Raw genomic sequence first — 23,795 nt, 5'->3', positions numbered from 1 at the left:
CTGCATTCCCACTGCTGGGTCAAAGTTATCACCACCAACACAGCAACAGCCTCCCGACCCCTTCTCCCCCCTTTGCCTTCTTCTGGTTTATTCCCTACACTGCAGCCAAGAGGATCTGTGCCAGGGGCAAAGCTGACTGGTGACCCCTGCTCATCCCCTTCCGTGACTCCCTTTGCTTTCAGGTGGCTTCCCTACGGCCTTCCAGCTACAATGGTTTCTTCCAGTCTGTTGTACCACCCTGTCCTCTCCTACCCCAAGGCTTCTGCACCTGCTGTTCTTGAAACTGGGATCACAACTGAGCACCCACAATGTGTGCCTGTCCTCAGGCTGCAGTAGACTAGTGTTTCCATAAGGGGGCACCAGAGACGTTGCTCCTGAGAGGACCTTAGGCCTGCACAGCACCTCTTCCTTAGAACTTGAGCATCTTTCTTGCTTTTCCCTCTGAGTGCTGGGAGGAATCAACACCACTGGGAGGGGCCCACTTGCCCCTGAGCACTCCCGTGCCCCACTTCTGTGCGGGCCCAGTAGGCTGAGCCGGAGAGCGAATGGTAGCACACTTAGCAAAGGGTCAGAGAGTCCACTTGGTAGAGCACGTGCAGATGTTTCTTACTTTACAAAGGTTTGACTGAAGGCAGCAGAGTTCATGGAGGGTATATGCAGTCATTCTTGAAGTGCCAAACAAGTCTCTGCAATGGTACCAGAGCTGCAGCATTTTGACTTCCTATAAAATTTCTTTCACGGGCCTGCATTTTGGTTTTTATATTTTCTCATCATTAATTGAGTGACATTTTAGGATAGTCCCAAGAGAATTTTTGTTGAGGATATTGACTGCTACAGAAATCAGTGTCCTTGCCCTGACTGGTGTAGCTCAGTGGATTGAGCACGGTCCTGTGAAGCAAAAGGTTGCTGGTTCGATTCTCAGTCAGGGCACATTCCTGGGTTGCAGGCCAGGTCCCCAGTAGGGGGCACATGAGAGGCAACCACACACTGATGTTTCTCTCCCACTCTTTCTCCTTCCCTTCCTCTCTCTCTAAAAATAAATAAATAAAATACTTTTAAAAAATGAAGAAGAAATCAGTGTCCTGTCGAGGACCTCTGACAACTGTATTTATGGTGTCAGGAACAGAACGAGTTGTGATTCTTACATACTCTTGTTTTTTTATGTTACAGAACCAGGGACTGAGTCAGGTGATTTGTTGTGTTTTTCTTTTTGCTCTGGCCACCAGGAAGCTCAAAACCAAATCTTTGGCCAGCTTCTCACAATTCTCAGTATAAATGTTATATCTCTTCTCCTCCCTTTTTGCCCAGCTTTTTTTATTAGCTCCTTCAAAAGAACATTTTTTTTTCTTTTATATCACATGAACATAAACAGCTTTAAATCCTTTCTGGAATAAAGGAAGGCACAGATAAAAAAAAACTGTGCAAATGTGAAGTATCATTGTTACAGAAAACAACTCAACTGCTTTCGGGTGTATGGAGTGGAAGTTTATTTTATACGCGCGGACCCATAGGAGTCAGTCTCCAAATTCTGGGCACTGAGTAGCAGGGGAGCAGTTATTTTTATAGAGCAAGGGAGGGCCCATCCTTCAGACCATTACTTCTGGCGCAAAAGCAGGAGGCAGTTTACAGAAGCAGAAGGAGCAGAGCATTATCTCTGGCATGTAGACGATAAGTAGCCCAGAGATGCCAAAAGAGGCTTTTGGCCTCTTTGGGCCAAAACAAGCCACTGTGCTGCAAAAGCAAATCACTCTCTAGTCACTGTGTTGTGGCTTAAAATAGCTATCAATTTCCCCCAACATCATTATATAATTCAATCAGTTTTCACCCCCAAGGGTCCGTGGGGCATCTGCCATGTACCAGACACGAGGCTCCATGACCAAATTTGCATCATGACATTTAAAGAAATGGAAAAGAGGCTCACAGAGATTGGGTAGCTTTCCCAGAGATGCAGCCCAGCAATCGGCAGGCTCTCGTTTTAATGTCAGCTCCGTTTCACAAAATCTGTGCTTTGAACCACTGCCTGAAACTCGCTCCACTGGAACACCAGCCGACTCCTGCTGTGTGGGCCACTTGTGTTTTCCTGCCACCCATGTATTCCAGGAGGGCTGTGCTCACGCTTCTCTCTTGTGTTGCTGGCATTTGGCTCCATGTTGGGGAAATAGAAGAGGTTCAGGAAATATCTGTGGAGAGGGTATGAGCTTGGGTGTGGGGAGCAGTTTTTTTTCCTTAAAAGTGAAATTAATAACATTTCTAAGCAATTCAAGAGTTTGAAAACTCCATGTAATTGAATCTTTCTAGTCTATAATGAGCCCGGAAGTTTTCTGTGGGCGTGAGAGGAACTTTCCAGCCAGTGTGGAGTTAAACATGGCGTTACCTTTGTGGAAGGCAGAGGGAGGTATTGGTTCACACATGTTGAATCCTGTTTGACCTTGTCTGCCGGGACAGGGAAAAAGAAATCTTGATAACTGAATTTTACAGCACTCAGATTGTACAAGTAGACTCATTGCAGAGGAGATGCTTGTTGAGCAAAGTGACTTCTGTTTAACCAAAGAGGTTCTCTGTGAGAAAAGCTGCTTTGCAGAGGTTTTGGGTGCGGAGTCTGGGAAGGCTGATTGTAAATCTCAACAGTGTTGACTCTCTGAGCTCTTGAATGACACATGTTAAATAAGATGCAAGAAATGGTGACTTAACCTTGAGCAAATCACATCCTAAATCCTGGATTCTTAGAGGGTTGGTTACTTTTCTAGTCCTTTCCCCTGCCTTTAAAAAAAAAATCACAAGTGCAGAGAGGCATGGTGACATGCTGAGAGCAGCTTGGAAGTCATCAGTGGAAATGGTCCCAGACTCTCCCATCCAGAGGGGCTGGGGTTTGCACCTGGCGCCATCTTCCTTGTGAGGCCAGCAGTGACGTAATTTTCATGGGCTGAATGAGATTATTTCTTAGCTCCCTACATTGAGAGCATGAAAGGTGCAGACGTATCTCCAAGATGTCCACGGAATATCTGAGGCCCCTTCATCTGTTGCCCTTTGCAGGTTCGTGCTGTGGAGGGTACAGCGTGAAAGTGGAGGTGGTAGAGGACGGCCAGTGGGGAGGCTGCATCATGGTTATTAGTTGGGAATCTAAAAAAGTTTTGTTTTTGAAGTAACTCGAGACTCATAAGAAAATACAAAAGTAATGGAGCTCTTGCGGGCCCTTCACCCATCTTCTCCCAGTCACTTCTATTTTACATAATTGGGGTTTAGTACCAAACCCAGGAAAATGGCATCGGTGCAGTACGATGAACTGAACTGCAAGCGAAGTTCTGTGGTTTTTACATGCACAGACATGAGGACACAGTAACTGAATTCTTGCTCTGTACTGACCTCCTGGCCTACTGATATCATGAAAACCCTCTGAGGTAGAGACTGTCCACACCCCCGTCTTACAGATGGGAAGATTGGGGCACAGAGAGGTTCCGTAACCTGCCTGGGTGCATGCCGCTCGTCGGTGGTCAACTGTGCTGCAAACCTGGAATCCGGCCCCAGAGCCTACGCTGTTAACTTCTTTCCTCCTTCCACCTCCCAGTTCGGTAGTAACATCCCTTGATGTCGGGACTGACATTGTATCTCCTCCTGATCTCACTCGGTGATACTACGCAGATGGTGGGGGGCTGAGCACGTATTTAGGTTTGGTTTCAAATACATAGTTGGGGCTGAGCAGTGTGCCTGGACTGGATCTTTTTCTCTCCCTACTCTCCTAGAACTTGCTGGCATGTCTGAATCCTACGAACCACGTTTGCTGCCCATGCTGGAGCCGGGGGTAGACCTGACTGCTCTGTGCTGGGGGCACAGGTACCTGCTCACCGGGAGCTCATAAGCTTGGCACAAGTGAGCTTCGCCAGTAGTTAATCCACAGGCTGTTTATGTGGCACTCTCCCATGCTTTCTTCGCTTTGCCTTCCAGTGTTTTCCTCTGGTCCCCAGGCAAGTATCAGCTAATGGCAGACACTGTGAGGTCACTCAGAATGGCACCTGGGGATGGGGAACGGCATAGGGGCAGGAGGTAAGTAGGACGCACTGACTTCATTGCCACAGATGATCACTGCACACCTGTGCTGAGCCAGGCTGTGGACTCAAGGTCTTGGGGTCGGCAGGACTAGCTCTGGCACATAAGCTGCTTGCATAGGATGGTGACAGCTGTGTAGCGGGAAGGAGCCCTCAGATGTGGGTCCAGATCCCAGGGACCGTGTCGTTAACCAGCTGCCCAAGACCTGGGCAAGTCTCGTAGCCTTGCCGACCCTCAATTTTCTCATCTGTAAAGTGAAAAATGGGAGAAGACAGATGTAAAAGATCACGTGCCGTAAAAATGCGTTTGTGTGAGAGGTCCAGAGAAGGCAAATCTATAGAGCCAGTACATTAGTGGTTGTCTGGGGCTGTGGGCAGGGCCAAGCAGTGGTTGTCTGGGGCTGTGGGCGGGGCCAGGCAGTGACTACAGGTGGGCAAAGCTGTCTTCGGAGGGGACGGTAATGTTCTAAAACTGGATCGTGATGGTGATCACAACTCTGTGAATTTCCCAAGTGTCACTGAACTGTACACTCAAAACAAGTGAGTTTTACGATATATACATTATAACTCAGTAACCTCGTTTTTCAAAAGAATCACTTGTGTGGCTCACGGGAGATGATGCATTAGCCTTGCTTGGGACATGCTGACGTGGGTACATGGGTCGTTGTCACCTGAACTGTCCAAATGGGAAGTTGTTCTCTGAGACCAGCTGCACACAGGAAATATTGCCTGGGGAAGCAGTGGTGCCAGTTTGGTAGCCTGGTGTTGCAGCCCGTGCCAATGTAGTAATTCGATGACAGCTGTAAGTTTCTGGAAGGTAGGGGCTGGCCTTGGATCTGTGTCTGCTCAGGGTCCTGCAGAAATTTCCTGCCCCCAGGGTTGCCGACCAACCTTCCTGCCGAGGATAACTAGAGATGCTGGACAAGGTATTTTTAAAACTCTGTTTTAAGGCATCGGGAAGCCGCTCAGGTGGTGAGGGTCCCAGAAAGACCCTCAGCGCCGCAGGCTCAGCGCTGCTTGGAGGACTCCAGTAACTGCTGCATCTCCTGTGGCTGAAGAGCAGCACTGGAGCTGAGGACCCCCCAGGAGGGGACCCCGGGAGACGCCAGCGTGTCCGGTGGCAACTGAGGGACCGTGCCCCAGGAGTAAGGGTCAGCTGGAGACAGACCAGGGTTCGCAAAAACGAAGCCGACCTTCACATCGGCTCCATTCTGGATTGGATTAGTGTCATCAGCCCCTCTCTCAACTGCCTGCCAAACGCAGAATTTCAGTCCTCTCTGGAGAAAGATAACATCAACCAGAAACACAAATTATCTCTATTTTCATATACAATTTGAGGAATTCAATCAAAGAATTGCCAGGCACATGAGGAGGCAAAAGCACATGACTCCAAACCAGGAGGAGGAGACAGACCTGGAGGAGATCCAGATATCTGAGTTATAAAACATGAACTTCATCTCTTGTTTTACCATGATTTAGTTGCTTACTTCAGGGGCTTTGGAATGTTCCAGAATTAGGAGCTGTCTCCCGAACTGGTCTAGTCTAACTTGGAATTTTTAAAACTGGCACTCTCAAGGTATAATAAATCACACCCCAGTGCGGACGAGCGTGCACACCTGTGTAACTGCCACCACAGTGCTCTGCACCTGCACAGGGCCGTCCAGTCCTCTCTGTCCCAAGGCGGACAAAGTCACGGTCACGATGTTTTGCTGAAGACCGAAGACGGAATGGGCAGATAATGGGAAATGCAGGGGAAGAGTGAAGAACCGCAGGCATTTAACACCGGTTAGCGGATATCACCCTTCCTCATGGCTCTGGGTCGTCGGGAGGGATTTAACCCCTGAGCCGGAGCTACTCTGGGGTCTTTAAAACACAGCCAGTTGTTCCAGATAAAAATCAAACATGATGCCCGTGTAGGTGTGAGTAACTGGCGAGAAGGGAGTGTGCTTTCTCAGCACTCTGGGTGTGTCTCACCGGGAGGAGAGAGGGTGGGTGCTGTTACCCCAAGATTCTTCCCCCCGTAGCCAGTACACCAGAGTGGGGAGCACCCCAGAGGCCAGGGGTGCTGTGGGTGTCCCCACTGCATCTGTTGGAGTGGGAGGAGAAGAGAATAAAGCAGATTTTCTTTTTAAGAGAAATTTATCTTAACTGCTACTGCCAGTATAGAATTTGAGCCAAGTCTGAGCCCAGCAGAAGATGTCAGGACGGGAAATGGAGAGGGAACACTGAGTGAATATCAAAGTCAAGTTCAGAGGCAGCGCCGACATCTCCAGAATAAACACTGGTTAAACACTTACGAACGACCGTCAAAATTACTTCCCGGGTGTAAATTAAAAGTCAGCCCCCTCACGTCAATTCATTTTCTCCTCCCCACGTCGCCGCGGAGTGCGGCGGGGAGGTGTTCAGGGACCGTTCTCTCCATGAAGATGCCACCAGCCTTTGCTTCTGTCTTCTGTCAGGTTCCCTTTCCAACAAATCAATCATTTCCTTGTAATAGTGATATTAAATTCCCATGTTATTGTCTAACAAGCTGTCGTTCTGAGCAGCCCACTCAGAGATGCATTTCAGAGTTTTGGAGGGGTTTTTTGTTTGCTTAAAAAAAAAAAATCGAGTCTGAACAAGTCCAGTCAATTCTCAAGGATTCATGCTTCCTCCACATCTCATTCCTTCTACAACTCCAAGCTCATGAGGGTGGGAGGCAGGAACAGAGGTGATGCGCAGGTTCTTTAAACAATCAAATTAGCACTGACATTTTTTTTAACCCAGTATTAACAACGAACAGTCTATTGCAGAAGTGATCTCACTACTTAAAATTCTTCTTCATAGTCGGAACGTTAAGTCCCTCTCTCTGTTTATACCCCTTTATATAAAACTTGGGAGATGTGTGTGTGTGTGTGTGTGTGTGTGTGTGTGTGTATTGTTTCAGATGGAGACCGTTTTAATGGGCGCCTAGGGTCTTCTCATCCTGTGCCCCGTGTTTTGTTGAGGGTGTTTTCTAACCTGGGGGCGTGCTGCAGACTCTGCTACAACTGCAAAAGCATTTACATACCCACAGAGCTGTGTGTGTCTTCGTGATTATTTCCTTAGGTGGCAATTTTAGAAGAGTAATTTCTATGTCACGGAGCGTGCATATTTATAAAGATATTGAATTATGTTGCCAGATTACCTTATAAAATTGTACTGATTTATACTCCCTAAAAGCTAAAAATCTTCCTGCCCTGGAGGCTGGGTAATAGAGCAGAAACAACACTCAGGGAAAAAAAATGTAAAAATAAGAAAACCATTCAGGCAGCCCCTGCTCCGCCACCGGCCAGCTGAGGGTATCTGGGCCTCTCCAAACCCCCCCCCCCCACTGCCCCGACTGGTCCCCCATTTGTGTGACAAGGACGTTGGTTAGTTCAGGAACTGGCAAACTTTCCATGAAGGGCCCGATAGTGACTGTTTTAGGTCTCATGGGCTGTACAGTAGTTGTTTCACTGAGGGTGGGTTTCTGCCGTCAGTGTCTGCAGGTCTATCTGGTTGTCACGGCTGGGGGGGGAGGGAGGGCTGGGGCGCCTGTCTAGTGGGCAGAGACCAGCAGGGCCACTCAGCATCCCACCACACCCAGGCACCAAGGGTCACCAGGATCGTCCAGCCCCAGATGGCAGAAACGCTGCCGTGTGGTCTCTGTCACAGCTGCTCAGCCCGTGGCCACTGTGCAGCCGAAGCCACAGACGATAGGGAGGGAGCAGGGTGACGACGTTCGGATGGAACTTTGTTTACAGATGCTGACATTTGGATGTCATCTAATTTTCACAGGTCATAAAATACTCCTTAGAATTTTTTTCATTAACATTAAAAAGAAATTTTTTAATCATTAAGAAAATCTGTAAAGACCATTCTTAGATTGAGGCCAGGCAGAAACAGAGAGTGAGCTGAACTTGGCCTTCAAGCCACTGTGCTGACCTCTGGGGCAGCTGAACTCTACTATTTGGAGATTCTTCGGCTGGATGGAGGCAACAGTTACTGTTTATTGAGCATTTACTGTATGCCAGGTATTGACTGAGGATGTCTCTCTTGTTTGCTCGCATGTCAGCCCTGCTGAAGGTTCTTATCCCCATTTTAAAGATGAGGGACTGGAAGCCAAGAGGGATGAAGTCACTAGTCCGAGACCTCTCAGTTACCAAGTGGCAGAGCTGGGCTTTGGACCCAGGTGCGACCCCTTCTGGAGGCATGAAACCACCAGCCCACCTGGCTACAAAGTTGCCTGCCTTTTCCTCAAGGCTGGATGTGTCCGTGTGAGGCTGGGGCCAGGGTGTCAAGCGGAGGTAAAGAGGGGGTGTAGGGAGTAATGGGGAAATGCAGAGCGTAGGAGAAGCTCAGGAGGCGGCACAGCTCCTGTTGACAGAAGGGAGGGAGGAGGCTCCCTGGCTGCTGGTGGCCTCCGAGGGTTCCCCGTTCGTCCCTGGTGGGAGCCGTCACCCCCAGCTTTGTTCATCTCCTGCTCTGTGCGGTGCGGAGCTCCATCAGTTACTCTCAGCTGGAGCCTCTGTGCTGCTTCCCCCGGGCGTGTCCCTACAGAGGGCCCTGCGTCTGCCTTCACGAGCCCCTTCTTCTGTTAAAAAATAAAAATTTGCCCTGTCTGGGTGGCTCAGCTGGTTGGAGTGTCCTCCCATACGCCAACAGGTTGTGGGTTTGATTCCCAGTCAGGGCACATGCCTGGGCTGTAGGTTTAATCCCCAGTAGGGGTGTGTATGGAAAACAGCTGATTGATGTTTCTCTCTCACATCAATGTTTCTCTCTCTCTTCCTCCCTGCCTGTCTCCCTAAAATCAATAAATGTCTCTTTGAATGAAGATTAAAAATATGTATAAATAAATGATTATATTTCGTGACTGCATTGTCATGAAGACAACTATAATGATCCATGCTGGATTCATTACTTTTGAGTCATTAGTCATGCATTCACTTTCTCTTCCAGTTTAAAAGGAAATCCATGTGAAAGTGTGTTCACAGGCCCCTGTGAGACCCTCGGGCCCCTGGCCCTGTGGCCCTGTTGCTCCTGTGCCCAGCGGGCGGCTGCTCCAGCGGGCTTCTCTGTTCTCTGAGCCGCGCTCCTCTTGTTTCAAAAGTGATCGTGGCGTCTTGTAAGTCTGAATCAGGAGGTGATGATCAGGTGCTCTGAGGGTTTTTGTTCACTTATTTGCTCATTCCCTGCTCATTTGGCAGATATTTTTCTCTTCATTGAGCAGCTACTACCAGCACTGACTCTGAGGAACACGGGGTCAAGGCGAGCTTTTAATGAAACGGAGGCAAGTGTTAGACGTCGTTAGGCACTTGATGGGCAGCTTGTCGGTTCACGCGCCCAGGAAGTAGGCACTGTTTCCAGCTTCGGTGAAGAAACTGAGGCTCAGAAAGGCTAAGTAATGTTTCCTGTTCGCAAGCAGCGGACTGGGCATTCAAGCCCTGGTTTTGGCACTCCAGTGCCTCCCCGCACCTCCTCAAGCATTTCGGAAACATCAAGCAGGTGCCCCTCTTGCCAAGTCAAGCTGGTGTGGGTGTCACTGTTTCCTGGGGGCCAGGCATCTGTGCTGAGGAGCCGTCACTCACACTCTGTGGCAGCCTCGGGGACAGCCCAGTCTCCTGCGTGAGGGCCACACTGTGCCCAGACTCTGGCCAGCTCTCTCCAGAAGGGCACCCGCCCCCTCCTGTCATACCTGTCTGTCGGCCCCATGTCCGCAGAGTCCCGGGTTCATCTGTCAGCCAAACACCGGACACTGTCACCCCCTGCCCATCAAGTCTGCCCCTTGCTCCTCTCCATCTGGATTCAGACGCGTGAATCCAGGCAGCCCTGAGCTTCGCCCAACTCCCCCATCAGATTGCCCCACTGAGGGGGAGAAGGGGGGCTTGGGGAGGCGAGCCGAGGCCAGCATGCCCAGCCAGGAGGGGGCACAAGTCCCGGGAGGATGGTGCAGACCCTGTCATTCAGGGTGTGCTGAGGCTGCCCACCCTGAGCACGGAGCTGGCTCGGCTGCTGACCAGCCACGCACCTGTGCGACTGCGCCACCCACCTGTGCGACCGCGCCACCCCGGCAGGTGCACTGCCCCGTGTGCTGCCCAGAGAACTGACAACAGGGTCGCAGACACTTGAGCACGGGTGCTCATAGAAGCACAGTTCACGGGAGTCACACGGTGGAAGGAGGGAGCCCACGCCATTGCCGCCTTATTGGAAGCACTCTGAGGCTGAGTGGGAGTTAGCAGAGAGGCCATTAGTTAAATATTAAATTAAATAGTAATTAAGCACCTTCTAAGTGTTAGGCAGGCACGGTCTAAGTGCCTGGTTAATCTTCTGAGGAGCTGGCGAGGGGCAGAGATTAAGCACGATCTAGCCCAGCATTTTATGGCTGACAGGTGGCCAAATCCGGCGTCAACCCAGCCCAGCAGTGTGACCTGAGGGCCTTGTTGAATCTCAAGGCCACCTGGCAGGGTTGCCCTTTAACTTTTCCCATTGCAGGTGAGGGAGTCACCGGTCTCTGAGAGGGTCAGAGACTCAGCCAGAGGCAAAGCTGCCATGTGAACTCAGGAAGCAGGGCCTCACTGTGCCCAGCCCAAAGGAGCCCCCCCAACACCCCCCTCCACTCCCCGTGGCCCACTTGTCTTTAACATTGCTATTTATCCCTCCCAGGCTGGCAGACCCTCCGCAGCCTGCACCAACCTGAGGGTAATATTTCGGCATGAAAGAACCCGGCAGAGGCAGAAAGAGTCACCTGGGGCTCTGAACACCCTGAGCTGGCTCTCCGCCTTCACCCCTGAAAACCCCTTTCAGTCTTTAGAGAATCAAGGTCCTATTGACAAATGTTGACAAGCACCTGGAGGCCGCGCCGCCTGCCCCAAGGTGAAAGGCGTGGACCGGGCTGCTGAATGTGCTTCCTGGCAGCTCATCAATCCTGCCTTTGTTTCGCGCATAAGCAAGAATGATGGCGTTGAGCAAATCCATCATTAGGCTGTGTTCCTTTCTGCAAGAATAGGAGCACCAGGTAGAGGAGACAGAGGGTGTGGTCCACCGGTGCATTCAGAGCCAAACTCCAGGGACAAAGGGGGCAGGTGGCAGAGCGGAGAGGCTGTGAAAACGGGCCTGATTGCACCCACACCCGCCCATCAGGCAGGTTCGGCACCTCTCCCGTTCCCCACCGACTGTCAATCACCTGGCTTTTTGAAAACCCTCGGAAGATTGCACCTTTGGATTTGGTTTGCTGAGCTTGAGAATTGGGAACTGAGGGCCGCTTGGTGAATTTATGTTTCCTCTTTGATGTTGGCAATCAGACTGTCTTTGAACACTGGCGGAGGCTGTCTCAGACTCATTCCACAGTGATTAGCGAGGGTTAGCCATTCTGTCCTTGGTGACTGAGCTGAGTCACTGCACGGGGTGGTGGTGGGGGGGTGGCTTCTCTGAGAACTTGGGGAAACTTTGAGGAGACAGTGGAGCCAATTGGCTGCAGAACCTGAGGCCATTGGAGCTCATGATGCTGGCAGGAGTGCTGGGTTTTGGCAGTCTGTCCCTGCGCCCACGTTCAGCCCTTGATAAATGGTTGGGACCATGGGTGGTCATGAGCCCCGGGGGTGGCATTCAGTGACCCCCTTCTTTATTTATGTGCATGTTGGGTATTTTTGACCTTGAGCTCTCATACCCAACCAGGGGCAGTGTTTGCTCTGCTCCCTGGGGAACATGTGGCAATGTTTGGAGACATGATTGTTTGTCATGGCCCAGGGAGCAGGGCGCTGCTGGTGTCCAGTGGGTAGAGGTCAGGGACGCTGCCCCCCCAAGGACCAGGGCCTCTCACATTTCCATCACCACAGCCCCAGTGGGGGGTGGATGCTTTGGAATAGAAACACCCCCATCTTGACCTTGGCATGCAGTCCCGTCACAAGGCTGTCTCTACAAGTGAGGCGTCTCTCTGAGTGGCGCTGGGGGTGTCAGGGAACTGAGTGAGGGAAGAGATCTATTCCTGAAGTTCAGACTCGAGGATGCCTGGTGTCGGGGGGGTTCATCGAAGTTGAACCGGGCTTCCTCGCTGCAAGCTTGTGGGGCCTGTCCCCACCGAGCCCACTCAGGCGGTCAGTTCCATGGACGGACTGTGTGGGGGACTTCTCAACAAACCTCTGTTCTGTGGACAATTAACTTGCACCGAACATTAACTAGAGGGTGGCTGCATAATTTTAAAATATGCCCCATTTCCATTCGGGAGGGAATTTCAGCTCAGGCAACTCCGAGCAGCTCTGATTTAAGATCCATAAACTCAGTTCAAGGCAATAAATATGAAAGTAATTGATGATGTAGTACGCAAGGAACTTAAGACCCATCCATCACATCGGGGCAAGCAAGGGCTATGGATGCGCCCTGAGAACACAGTGACGGGCGGGGGGACAAATGGCTGGAGGGATCTAGACAGCACTGTCCTCCCCATAACTCACTGCTGCTTCTGCAGAGACTCCTGGCCTTGTTTCCCAAAGAGCCTTTTCCCCAGGGTTCGTCTTCTCAGGCCGGGACAGGAGGCACTCAGGAAGCTACAAGTGAGCACCTGCATCACTCAAGGGGAAAGCTCTTTTGGTGCACACCCAGCAGGCGCTAGGCTCTTGCTTCATATGCAATTCCTGCTTCTCAGGCCATGGAGGGGGCCTGGGCCCCTGGATCACCTGGATTGCGGACCACTCAGCCCACGAACACCTCCTGTGGTCCCTTCCTGGGCCCAGACGTCCAGCCCAACTTGTGGATCTCAGCCTGTGGCCTGCATGTCCCTCCCCCAACGCCTGTCACTGATGCTGTGTCTCTGCTGGTCTGTTCCAACGTGACACCATTTACACTTGAAATCGGTGGAGCACAGGGCTGGCTGCTGTTCTCCTCTCTCAGGGACATTTGCAGTGATGGTGGTGGCAGCGTGGGGCCTCTGTCTGTCAGCTCTTGTTTTGTCTTCACTTAAGCCTGAGCCAGGGTGCAGTGAGCCAGCCTCTTCCATGGAGCATTTTCCTTCTGGTCACGGAGACAGGCCCTATATCTCCAGGGTCTGAGACGGGCTCTGCGGGCTGGCATCTCTGCATCTCAGCCTGTGTCTGTGGTCGGTCTCTGGGCTGCCCTCCTGGTGCCTGGGGGCTCCTCTGCCACGGAGGTGACACAGGAAGAGCCCCTTGCCAACTGGGCTGGTGGTCTCTCCTCCTTCCCGAATGTCAGAACAGAGACCGCCCCACTCACAAAGGGGGGCTTCCCTGTCCAGAGATCTAGGTTCAAATCCCAGAAGGATGTTTTCCTTAGCTAATCTCTGAGTCTCCATGTTCCCATCTGCAAAATGGTGACATTAGCCTGCCGGGGTGGATTTCTTTCCTTCCTTCCTTCCTTCCTTCCTTCCTTCCTTCCTTCCTTCCTTCCTTCCTTCCTTCCTTCCTTCCTTCCTTCCTTCCTTCCTTCCTTCCTTCCTTCCTTCCTCTTACTCTTTCAGCATTTGTGGAGGTGCCAGTGTGCACCCACCACTGCGCTAGTTGCCGAGGACATGGGGAGTGAAATAGGGGAGTGAAACGAGCTCATGCAGGTCAGACGCTCATGGCAGCAGACTCCAAACTCGTCTGCATGTTTGTATGACCTGGGCAGCTTTAAACATTTTCAAAGCTGGGGCACACAGCAGCGCAGTTTCATCAAGGACCGGCAAACTTTTTACTGAAGGTCCAGATAGTAAATACCTCACTCTCTGCGGGCCACGTGGTCTCTCTGGTGGCCACTCAGCTCTGCCCGGACAGCACAGGAGCAGTGCCAACCAGGGGCATGGCCGTGTCTCAATAAAGCTTTATTTGCGAAAACAGGCTATGGGCCAGATTTGGTCCACAGGCTGTAGTGTGCTGACCCCTGAATGAAGTCACAGCATGCGAGGGGCACAGGTGTCGGATGATTCCGGTGTGCTGGTGAGCTGGGAGTCCCGGCGTGGGCAGGGCCTGTGGTAGCTGTTATTATTATGCTTCTGCAGTGGCTCAGAGATGTTAACTAACTTGTCCAGTTAGGGGCAGAATCAGGACAGAAACCTTGGTCTTTCTCATTCTAACCCCCATTCTGCTTCTCTGTGTTAAGCTCTTAGAGCCTCAGTTTCTCTATCTGTAAAATGGGATCGATACTAGACCCCACTGACGGAGCAGCTGAGAGGACCGAATATGGAGAGCTGCATAAGTGGCAAGTCTGCCCTTAGGTGGGACGCAGCACAGACAAGAGTCAGGAGGACCTGAGGACGTTCCAGGTGGCGGAGGGGGGTTGGTAATAACTGTGGGATGGGAAGTGCTGGGCACCGCCCTGGAACAGAAGGGCTTCATTTGGTGTCAGCTGGCCTACCTGAGGTCCACCCTGGGCACTGGGGCTGGAGGTGTGAGTCAGGGCAGAGTGGGGATCCTGGCTTGCTGGGACCCCTGACCAGCCCGGGCCCCAGTGGGTGTGGAGAAGCGAAGCCTCCGTTCAGAGCCTTGGACCACCAGCTTATTTTTGCTGGAGTCAGCAAGAAAAACCCGTCACCTCCCAGCTCTGAGCCCAACTCTGCTTGAGACACTGAACATGTAAAGGTGAGTAGATGGCAGCATCTGTCTTCCAGGAGCTTGGGGTCAAGGGCAGTGGGAGGAACAGATATGTAAGAAGAGACTCTCCGTATAGCGAGGCAGAGGCCCGTGGCTGGAGGCTCCTGGGCTGGGGGGTGATGGGCACAGCAGGGGTGCCATTCAGGGAGGGCTTCCTGGAGGAGCCAGGCCTGAGCTGGATCTTGGAAGAAGAGTTGTCAGGAGTCAGGCTTACAGAAGTTGGGAGAGGGGTGCCGGAGAATGTTCTGGACAGACAGAACAGCTTCACTGAAAGTGGGAGGTGCAAAACAGTGGGTGCAGGGCAGGCATTTGCCCCCCGGCAGGCTGGGCCAGGTCAGGTGCAGCAAGGGGGCCGTTGGTGATTTTAAGCTCAGGACTGGCCCTTACTCTGTCCTGCTGCTTTCTCAGGTCCAGGGGGCCTTTCTCCCTCTTTGCCTTGGGATCCGAGTGCTCTTTCTCCCCATCCGACTTTCTTGGTCCCTTGAGTAGGCAGGATGCTATTGTGAAGACAATGATCTTGGACACACAAAATCCGGCCCCCAAGATCCTATCCGAGTGACCTGCCACCTCCTCTCTTCACTCCAGAAGCACCTCCAGTATATGATTTCTTTCCCGAGCTCGTCCCAACCAAACCAAGGTGGATGCATTACCCTGATGAGCTGCTTCTGGATTTTCTAGATCTTAAGATTTCATTCTTTTTCTTGCACTTTCATTCTATTATCTTATTACATAAACTGATGTCGACATTTTCAACGTGATCCCCTTCCAGATCTTAGCAGTGAAATTCTATCGAGGGGAAGTAGAGGGGGTAGATTTGGGGTAGGGTTAGGGGCAGGAGGAGGGGTAAGGCTCCAGGGAGGGGGAAGGTCTTCTGATGTGTCTCGTTGGTAGAATCAAGGGTGGTCCATAGCATGCCGCCCCCTGATCGTGGGGGTGTGTCTCCTGGAATTAGAGGCCCTTTGTCTTACTATTCTTGTCACGCCCCCACCCCCTCGGGCACGCACACCGGACCTGCTGTTAACATATTGGATTTCTCCTTCTATCGTCCCTGCATGGAAGATAATTACTCATGTGGCGCCGGGGCTCCCATTGTTTGGTTGCGAGGTTAAGAATCTCTGATACACTTCGCTACATTCTGCAGCGAGCACATTATGAAATGTAATTAAATGCCTCGGTTATCTTCTCTCTCTTCACCGGCGGTGGAATTTAATTGAGGCCATCTCAGGGGGCTCAGATAAATCTCAGGTGATGACTCCGGAGGTGATGTGACCCCTGTGCACGTGGTTGACCTGTGGGGGGTCCAGGGACCCCGCCTCGGCAGTTCCTCCCCAGGACTCAGATGTGAGGGGGCGACGTAATGGTCTGTTAAAAGCGGGGAGGACGATGTGGGGGCATGAAAATACATAGGTTCTAGTTCTCCCACTAGATCTGGAAGGTGCTTCCAGTTTGGTTTCACCATTTTAAAAAGTGTTCGGCCAGGCCTGGGGCCGGTGGTCAATGGCAACTCTGTGCCGTCTTCCCCCAACAGTTGCTGCCCTTGCCTGCCTTCTGCCCTGACACTGGCCTGCTGTCGGCGGTGCAGTCGTGTGCCCAGTGCCCTCACTGCTCACCTGTCTTCTCCATGTGGGGACACTCCCAGGAGGATGCTCTCTCTGCGTGTCCCCCGCGGCCGTGACCGGCACCCCCACCCCTCCCACTGTGAGGTGCACGTCCTCAGGGTCTTCTCTCCGCTTCAGTAGAGTGACAAGTGGGTAATCGTGTCCATGAGCCGGGCAGGCGCAGTGAGAGGAGACAGCTGATTTCCCTTTTCCTCTGCCCTGGTAAGGGGACAGGAGTTCAGTGGCAGCCTGTAGACAGTGACACCACAGGAGATGGGGAGGGCTGGAAAGAGCCCTGGGTGGGGGCAAGGCGGGCACGGGCTGGAATTGGGCCTGGGCGGCCGGCAGACCCTCCTGGGCCCAGCCCCTCTCCTCTGCACAGTGGAGACTGGAGCGACACGCCCCGCAGGGCCCTCGGATTCTGAGAGCAGAGAGCTGACCCCAGGCGGCCCTGCCGGCTGTGGCTGGGAGAACACGGGCCGTGTTGCCACCACGGAAGTGGCAGAACTTCCAGGCCTTCTGGCTCCACAGAAAAAAAACTTTCATAAGGTAAATGCGTATCAAATCATCACGTTGTACACTTCAGGTATCTTACAGTTTTATTTGCCAAGCGTACCTGAGTAAAGCTGGGGGGGGGGGGAATAAAAAATAAACCTCTGCTCATCAGCTCAGAAAACGAGTCTCGCAGCTCTACACCGGGGCAGACACACTTTCTCTCTAAAGGGCCAGCTAATCGTTGATTTGGTATCGTGGGCCCTGTTTTCTCTGTCACCATTACTCAACGCCGCTGTGCTGTGCAGAAGCAGTCCAGACAATATGTCCCTGAGTGGGCGTGGCTGTGTGCCAGTCAAAGTTCATTTACAAAGGCAGGTGACAGGCTGGGTTTGGCCTCAGGGTCACAGTGTGCCAACCTTCCCTGTAAATCATAGTCCGCAGAGAGCTCTGTCATGTTCTCACTGGCGTGTTAATTCTAGAAGCAGGGTGATGATGACAATGGCAAAAACAACAATAAGAATAGAATGCGAGGCACTCAGCGGGGCCCTGTTCTGATGTTACCCCACTTTACCCTCCTATTTTAGGAGGGAGATGGTACGACCCCCTTTTCACAGGAGGCACTGCTGGGACTCAGAGAGGTGGACATGCCCAAGGCCTCCTAGCCGGTGAGCGGCAGAGCTGATGTGCGAGCACAGGTGCGCTTGTTCTAAACTCACACGCCGTGTCTCCCACCCTCCGCTGGGCAGCCGGTGGTGGTTTCAAGGCCCTCCCTGTTCAGAGAGGAGCATGCCCTCTGACCCCACAGGAGGGCCACGCCCATGGCCTTGGCTCCAGTATAAAGCCCCATCCGAGAAAAGGGGTTTGATCATGATCCTCCGTCCCCGTGGTGTTCCTGGTTCCAGGCAGGCAGCTTCACCACTGCCCTTGGTCCTGCCTCAGTACCAGGGGTCCCTAGAGGCTCACCTGACTGGTCTCTTCCCTCGAGTGAGCAGCCCCGCCCTTAGCTTGTCTTATTTCTGTTGTGGCATCTGGGTCCCCCCCCACCAGTCTGCACACTCACCAGTGCCCATGGTTCCCCAGACACCTCCATGGGACCTTGGGAAGTGGGTTGTCATTGTCTTGGGGAGAAAAACATGACCATGTTCACCAAGAAACTCTGTTTGGCCTTGAAGAATCGTGGAGCTAATACAAGCGTTAAAGGCAACATGGAATTAAAATACGTCTTTAGATCTGATCTGTCTGAATCGGATATTAAAGCAAATAGAGTCAGTCCCAGCTATGTGGTAATATCATGGACAGCTTTTGCCTAGGGGTCGGTTGGCATCTTGGAGAAATCAGTGGGATTTTCGCTGGCGACTGGCCTGTGGCCCCAAAAGAAACATTTAAGGGTCTAAGTTTTTATTCCTTTCAGGTATCTTTGGGCCCAAAAGAATTTGCTCATTGATTTGAATGCAGCGTCATTATTAAGTTCTCACTTCATCTGAGCTGGAAGGTTAAGGTCAGCTCAGAACTTCCTTTTACTTTGTGGCATTTCCGCGGCCGAGCTCTGCGGTTCCAATGTTGGACCCCAGACTCCTCCAGGCTCTACCGCCTAAGCTGGAGTTACAGAGATTAAATCAAATCACACATCTGGCACCTTTCATCTGAGTCCCGGCATTAGGTGGGTGTTCAGTAAATGTTGGCTGTTAGTATTAACAAGGTGAGAGGCCTTCAGCTGGGGGAGTAGGGACAGTTAAGGTTAGGGTAGCCCTTCTATCCCAGAGGGCTTAGAGACTCAGGGACCTCAGTTGACAGTTCCTTGTGGTCCTTTCCAACTGGAGGACTGCGTGTTTGAAACAATACATTTTACACTTGTTTCAGAAGGAGGTGTGGTTTGGGAAGGTCATGTTGTATTGGGCAGGGGGTGGGTAGCAAGGCATTAGCTTTGTAGAATGCTGGATTCAACTCCGAAGTCCACCAAGTACTAGCGATGGACTTTAAGTTATTTACAGATTTCTTGTCAGCAAGCTGGGAATGCAGTCGTCTAGGCTCATTTAACTAAGTGAAGAAGAAATTGCACTAAGAGATATATATTCCCACTTGGGATGTGTGCCAGGCAGTGTGGACTGATTACTCTAGGGTGTAGATTTGTTTTATCCGGGGGCAGCAGGTGGGATCAGGACAGCTCAGGTGGGACAATGGCCTTGTAAAGTCCTGGGCTGATGCTTTAGATCCCCGTGGGGGTGCAGAGTTGGAGAATACTTCGAATGGGGGTCTGTTTTTGTCACAGCCTGGCAGGCGATTCTCCCCTTGGCCGCCAGAGGGAGCCCTTAAAGTTGTGAGACCACCCTCTGCCCTCCCCCTTCCCCCTGCCCAGCATCCTTGCATCCTGCGTCTGTTCTAATGTACTTTAAGCTTCCCATTGACTGCGACCTCAAAGTTCCTACTCTTTTATCTCCTTCATGAACTGTGTCACTTTCTTACTCCTCCCCCACACTCTAAGCCCTTGATTATCTAAGCATAACTTGATTATCCCATTTGCCATACCTCCAGTTCCTAAAACCCTACCCGGCACAAAACAGGTACTGTATTCGTTTCCTATGGCTGCTGTGAAAAAAATTTTTAAAAAAAAGCAATTACCAAAACTTAGTGTCTGAATGCAACACAAGTTGATTACCTTATAGTTCTGGAGGCCAGAAGTCCAAAGTCAAGGTCGGTCCCTATGGCGTTCCTGGTTCCAGGCAGGCAGCGTCACCACTGCCCTTGGTCCTGCTTCAGTACCAGGGGTCTGATGGTTCTGGAAGGAACCATCTCATTGGAGCTGGTTCCTTCCACAAGCTCTAGGGGAAGAGTCTGACTTCTTGCCTTTTCTCGGTTCTGAAGGCTGCGCATTTCTGGGCCTTGGCCGCCTTCCCTCCTCGAAGCCCGCCATCGTCCCACCTCCTTCTCTCCCTCCAGCCCACCGGCCTCCGTATGTCAGTTACTGCAGTGGGCTGGCCCGCACAACCCAGGGCAGTCACCCCATCTCAAGATCTTTCATCGCAACTGCAAGACCTATTTCTGTCTGTTAGGCAACATACTTACGGGTTCCAGGGATTAGACTGTGGACATTTGGAGACAGAAGGCACTTTTCTGCTCATCGGAGTATTTATTCAATAACTGCTTGGGTCACAGAAGGAACGAACAGTCTGCTGTTACCTCACCTTCCAGGCCTCGGCAGCCCTTCCCAGAGCTGGACAGGGGCATGCCCATCATCTCCTCTGCTTTCCCGGAGACACCGGTGGGAAGTGTGGATCTGGAGGGCGACCTGAACCAGAAGTATGCAGTTTGTTCCTGTCTGTGGTTCGAATCTCCACTCAGTCACTCACTAGCTTGAGACAGTTGCTTATTGCCTCTAAGCTTCAGTGTTTCCATCTGTGAATGGGGATGAAATTGACCGTTGTTTAGTGAGCCCCAGCTCGGTGACCTGAATTAAAAACCCCAGGCCTGGCCCTTTGCTTGCAGTGTGACCTTGGGCAGATGGCATAACTTCCTGATGTCCTTGGTGGTGAAATGGGGCAAATGATAACTGTGAGCAGGAAGGTAGCAAGATAATGACCTCATTAAATGAGAAAATAAGTGGATTAAGTGAAATGTTAGATATAAAGAGCTTATAAGGCCAAACTGCCTGGTTCATGATAATGCTCCACAAAAAGCATATCTGCTCCTTTTTAGTTCTTATTCTCCCCTAATTCTTACTCTTATTTCTTTTTCCTCCTATTCTTCTCCCCACCCTTCTTCTTTTATCATCACCTGTTTTTACCTCCTGTCCCTGTATTCCATGTTTCTCCCACACCTGGCTCCTCTGTCCTGGAGTTTGACCTCACCGGGTCAGAGCCTGGGTTTTTCACCCGAAGGCTTTATGTAATGAGAACGCTTTACTAATGTCTGTTTCTCCTATTGGGGCTTTTGTTTGTCCATCTGGCTACCAAGGCCGTTTCAAAGGCCAGGGCTCCTGGTTTATTGCCTTCTAGGCGGAGGCACTTTTGAGAAGGACGGGGAGAGGGAGAAGACCCCTCTTTCGCTCCAGCACTGGAAGTGAAAACATCTATGAAGAAATGTCTGTTATTTCTCTCCCCGGGGACCGAAGGCACCCACTCTGCCTCTGTGTCTGCTTGACTTGTTATCAGAAAATTAGAGCAGAAAAGAATCTTTTGTTCGGCCAGGGAGACATCTTAATAGGCACTTTGATTGTCAAGCAGAAGTTTCTGTATCAGTTTAATTGCTGTAAATGCTGTTTGCCTTCTCTGTTATGATAAGGCCTCGATTTTCATAGATGTCCCCTCCCTTCCCTTCAAACAATTTTCCTTCGCTGTAAGGCTCGCAGTGCCAAGTTTAATGAAATCCAAACAAAGGAAGTAGAGAGGAATCTCAGAGTTCAGCTCCTCATAGCCACACGTACAAGCGGTGTGGGGGTTGTTATAACTTGAGAGTAATGATGCTGCAGCCGCTTAATGTGATGGACAGAACTCACCCCGTCAGCCAGATATTGGGGAAATGAAGCCAAACGACTGAACTTAATTACTTCTACTTTTTCGAGACGGTGCTGTAATTGAGAATAACGGCATAATTAGGGTCTGAATCGAACAGTGAGATGTGCCCGCATGAAAGAGGATTTGCCCCTTGCCGCAGCGAGCTTCGGGAGTGCCGTCTCGGTCATTTTGTGGGGGCAGGGAGCAGAGAGGTGCCTGAAGACGGAAAAACCATCTGGATCTGGGATTCTCTTCCTTGGCGCTGTGGACTTTGGGCTGGTTAATTCTTTGCCCCATGTGGGCTGTCCTGTGTTTTGCAGGACGTTGAGCAGCATCCCTGGCCTCTACCCCTTACGTACCGGCAGTAACCCCCACCCTAGTGTGACAACCGAATATATCTCCATTCACTGCCAGGTGACCCCCTGGGGGCCTGAAGTGGCCCTGGTTGAGAACAATGGGGCAGGGGCCTTTGGAGGACTTCCGAACAATTGCAGAGTTACACCTTGCGGTTCTGCTAGTGCCTGGCTGGGTGGTCTTTAGCAAGCTACCACACCTCTCTGAGCTCCATCTCTTTCTTGGCACAGTGGGAATAATGAGCCTCCTGAGCGTCTGAAGGCAACGCTCTCGGGTATAAACATCACAGCACAATGCCTAACGCATTGAGTGATCAATGAGCTCTGTGTTTTTATAATCATCTTATTATCATCGTACTCTTGGGTTCCGCAAACCTTTATTAAGTACCTACTTTGCCCCCGGCGCTATGCTCTGAGGCTGTGAGGCAGAGATGAAGGAAGATGTGGTCTCTGTCCTCGTGGGAGAGGCAAGGATGTGCAGACTCATAGATAGGTACTACCTCGTTCTTTACCTTGGCAGACATCGCTAATCGATCTCCGTGCTCTTTCCTGTCGAGCCTCAGAACGCTTCTCAACACACCTTTCTAGACGGCCACTCTTCATGTTCTGGGAGACGAGTCCCCCATTCGGCACCCCCACGAGGAGGCTGTGTATCTGAGCTAACCCTTCTGGCACAGCACAGTCTGCCCTGGTGCTGGAGAAAGCATCAAAGGAGGGAGCAGGGAGATTCCTTCCTCTCCAATCTGACTTCTGTCCCGAAAGGAGATAGGAATGGAAAGAAAGCACGCTTTCCCTCTAAAAAAAAAATATTCTCTTTCTTGTTTTCTTTTGTTTCCCTCAAACTGAAACAAGTGGTAAAACGGATGGCATTGAGTTTTTAGTTCCACTAGAGGAAGTTCCATGGGCAGTGATTCTGAGCGCCATAGCACGCTGTCCCCCCTCTTGGATGGGCCCTGCCTTTGGGGGCTTGGAAGATCGCTAGCTCTCCCAGAAAGGGTCCCGGCTTTACAAGGGCAGAATCGGGGTTTCTGGAAACCGCTTTCAGACGGGTGCTGCCAGTGCCATTGGACACGAGAGAGAATGTGAATGGGTTGGAGGTTAAATGCTCCCCGATTGGTTCAGAGGAGCTGGGCCCCCCCAGTGAGCACACCACCCCATAACAATCACTGTGAAAAATGAGGCGTGCATTTGTGGCTCCAGCGTGCAGGCTCCATCCATCTGGCCTGAGAAATGAGGGCTGGCATGCGGGTCAGCTCCTGGCTGCTTCTCTCCCTGGCTGGTGGAGACTTCACAGGCAGCACTAGTTCATTCCTGGTGTCGTTTCACACCGCTCAGGGCTTCCGAGGTCTGTGAGGAGCTGGGTAGTGGAGGGAAGGTGGGGGCTGGTGCTCAGCGTCTGTGGAAAAGGTCCCAGTTCTCAGTCAGTGGTGGAGTGATGGCAGAAGTCACTGGCATTTAGCCTAAGGCACAAAAGAAAAGACCAGGTGGGGACAGGAATCCAGTCTGAAGTCTGATGTAATGGGTCTTCTTCATTCCCATCCATCCACCCACCCACCTACCTAGCAATTCAGTCACCAACCTACCCATTTTCCCCATCTCTCTACTCATTTGTCCATCCACCCACCTATCCATCCATCGATCCATCCATCCAGCCATCCATCCAGCCATCTACCCGTTCACGAGTCCATTCCTTTATTCTAGCATGAGTTTAGATGGCACGTAGTTGGACATATTTTAAATGGTTATGTAGGCATATACCATTATATTAGTTTTCTATATGGCGTTGACTCTTAAAATGTATCTAAACAAATAAAAGGAGTCAATTTAAAATAGTAAAGAGATCATTTTATGGGTTATACAGGGGTGTGACCAAAATGAGGAAGGTGGCCACTTGAGTGGCCGGCGTCTGCAGTCCACCACACGAGAGCTTGGCCACATGCTGTCCAGTCCCTCAGGCCTGGATGCACAGCTGCTGTGTGGCCTCCGAGGTGTGTGACCTTGAGCAAAGGACTTCCTCTCTCCAAGCCTCAGTTTCCTTACCTTCAGCGTGGAGATGCTGGCAGCTTCTGTCCTTGGGGTTGTTCCAGTGAGCTAGGGCATGGGAGTCCCGTGGCCATGCCTGGCTCACACTGAGCACTCTGTGCATGGACCTCTGCACAGCCGGCTCCCTTCAAGGCTCTCTCTCTGGCTGCCCTGTGCAGGGGACCTTGTGTGGGTTAAGAGAACACAAGCTAAA

At 51.5% G+C, this 23,795-nt stretch overlaps 1 protein-coding gene across 1 annotated transcript in view; it reads left to right on the top strand.

The window, feature by feature from the left end:
- Nucleotides 1-23,795, top strand: part of KSR2 (kinase suppressor of ras 2) — a 268,896-nt gene that overhangs the window by 178,277 nt on the left and 66,824 nt on the right. The gene's annotated exons all lie outside the window — the stretch shown is intronic.

The sequence above is a fragment of the Artibeus jamaicensis genome, unplaced genomic scaffold (assembly GCF_021234435.1).
Source record: "Artibeus jamaicensis isolate MK-2021 breed Jamaican fruit bat unplaced genomic scaffold, CSHL_Jam_final contig_525, whole genome shotgun sequence".
Classification (NCBI taxonomy): domain Eukaryota; kingdom Metazoa; phylum Chordata; class Mammalia; order Chiroptera; family Phyllostomidae; genus Artibeus; species Artibeus jamaicensis.
This window is presented reverse-complemented; position numbering and strand designations above follow the sequence as displayed.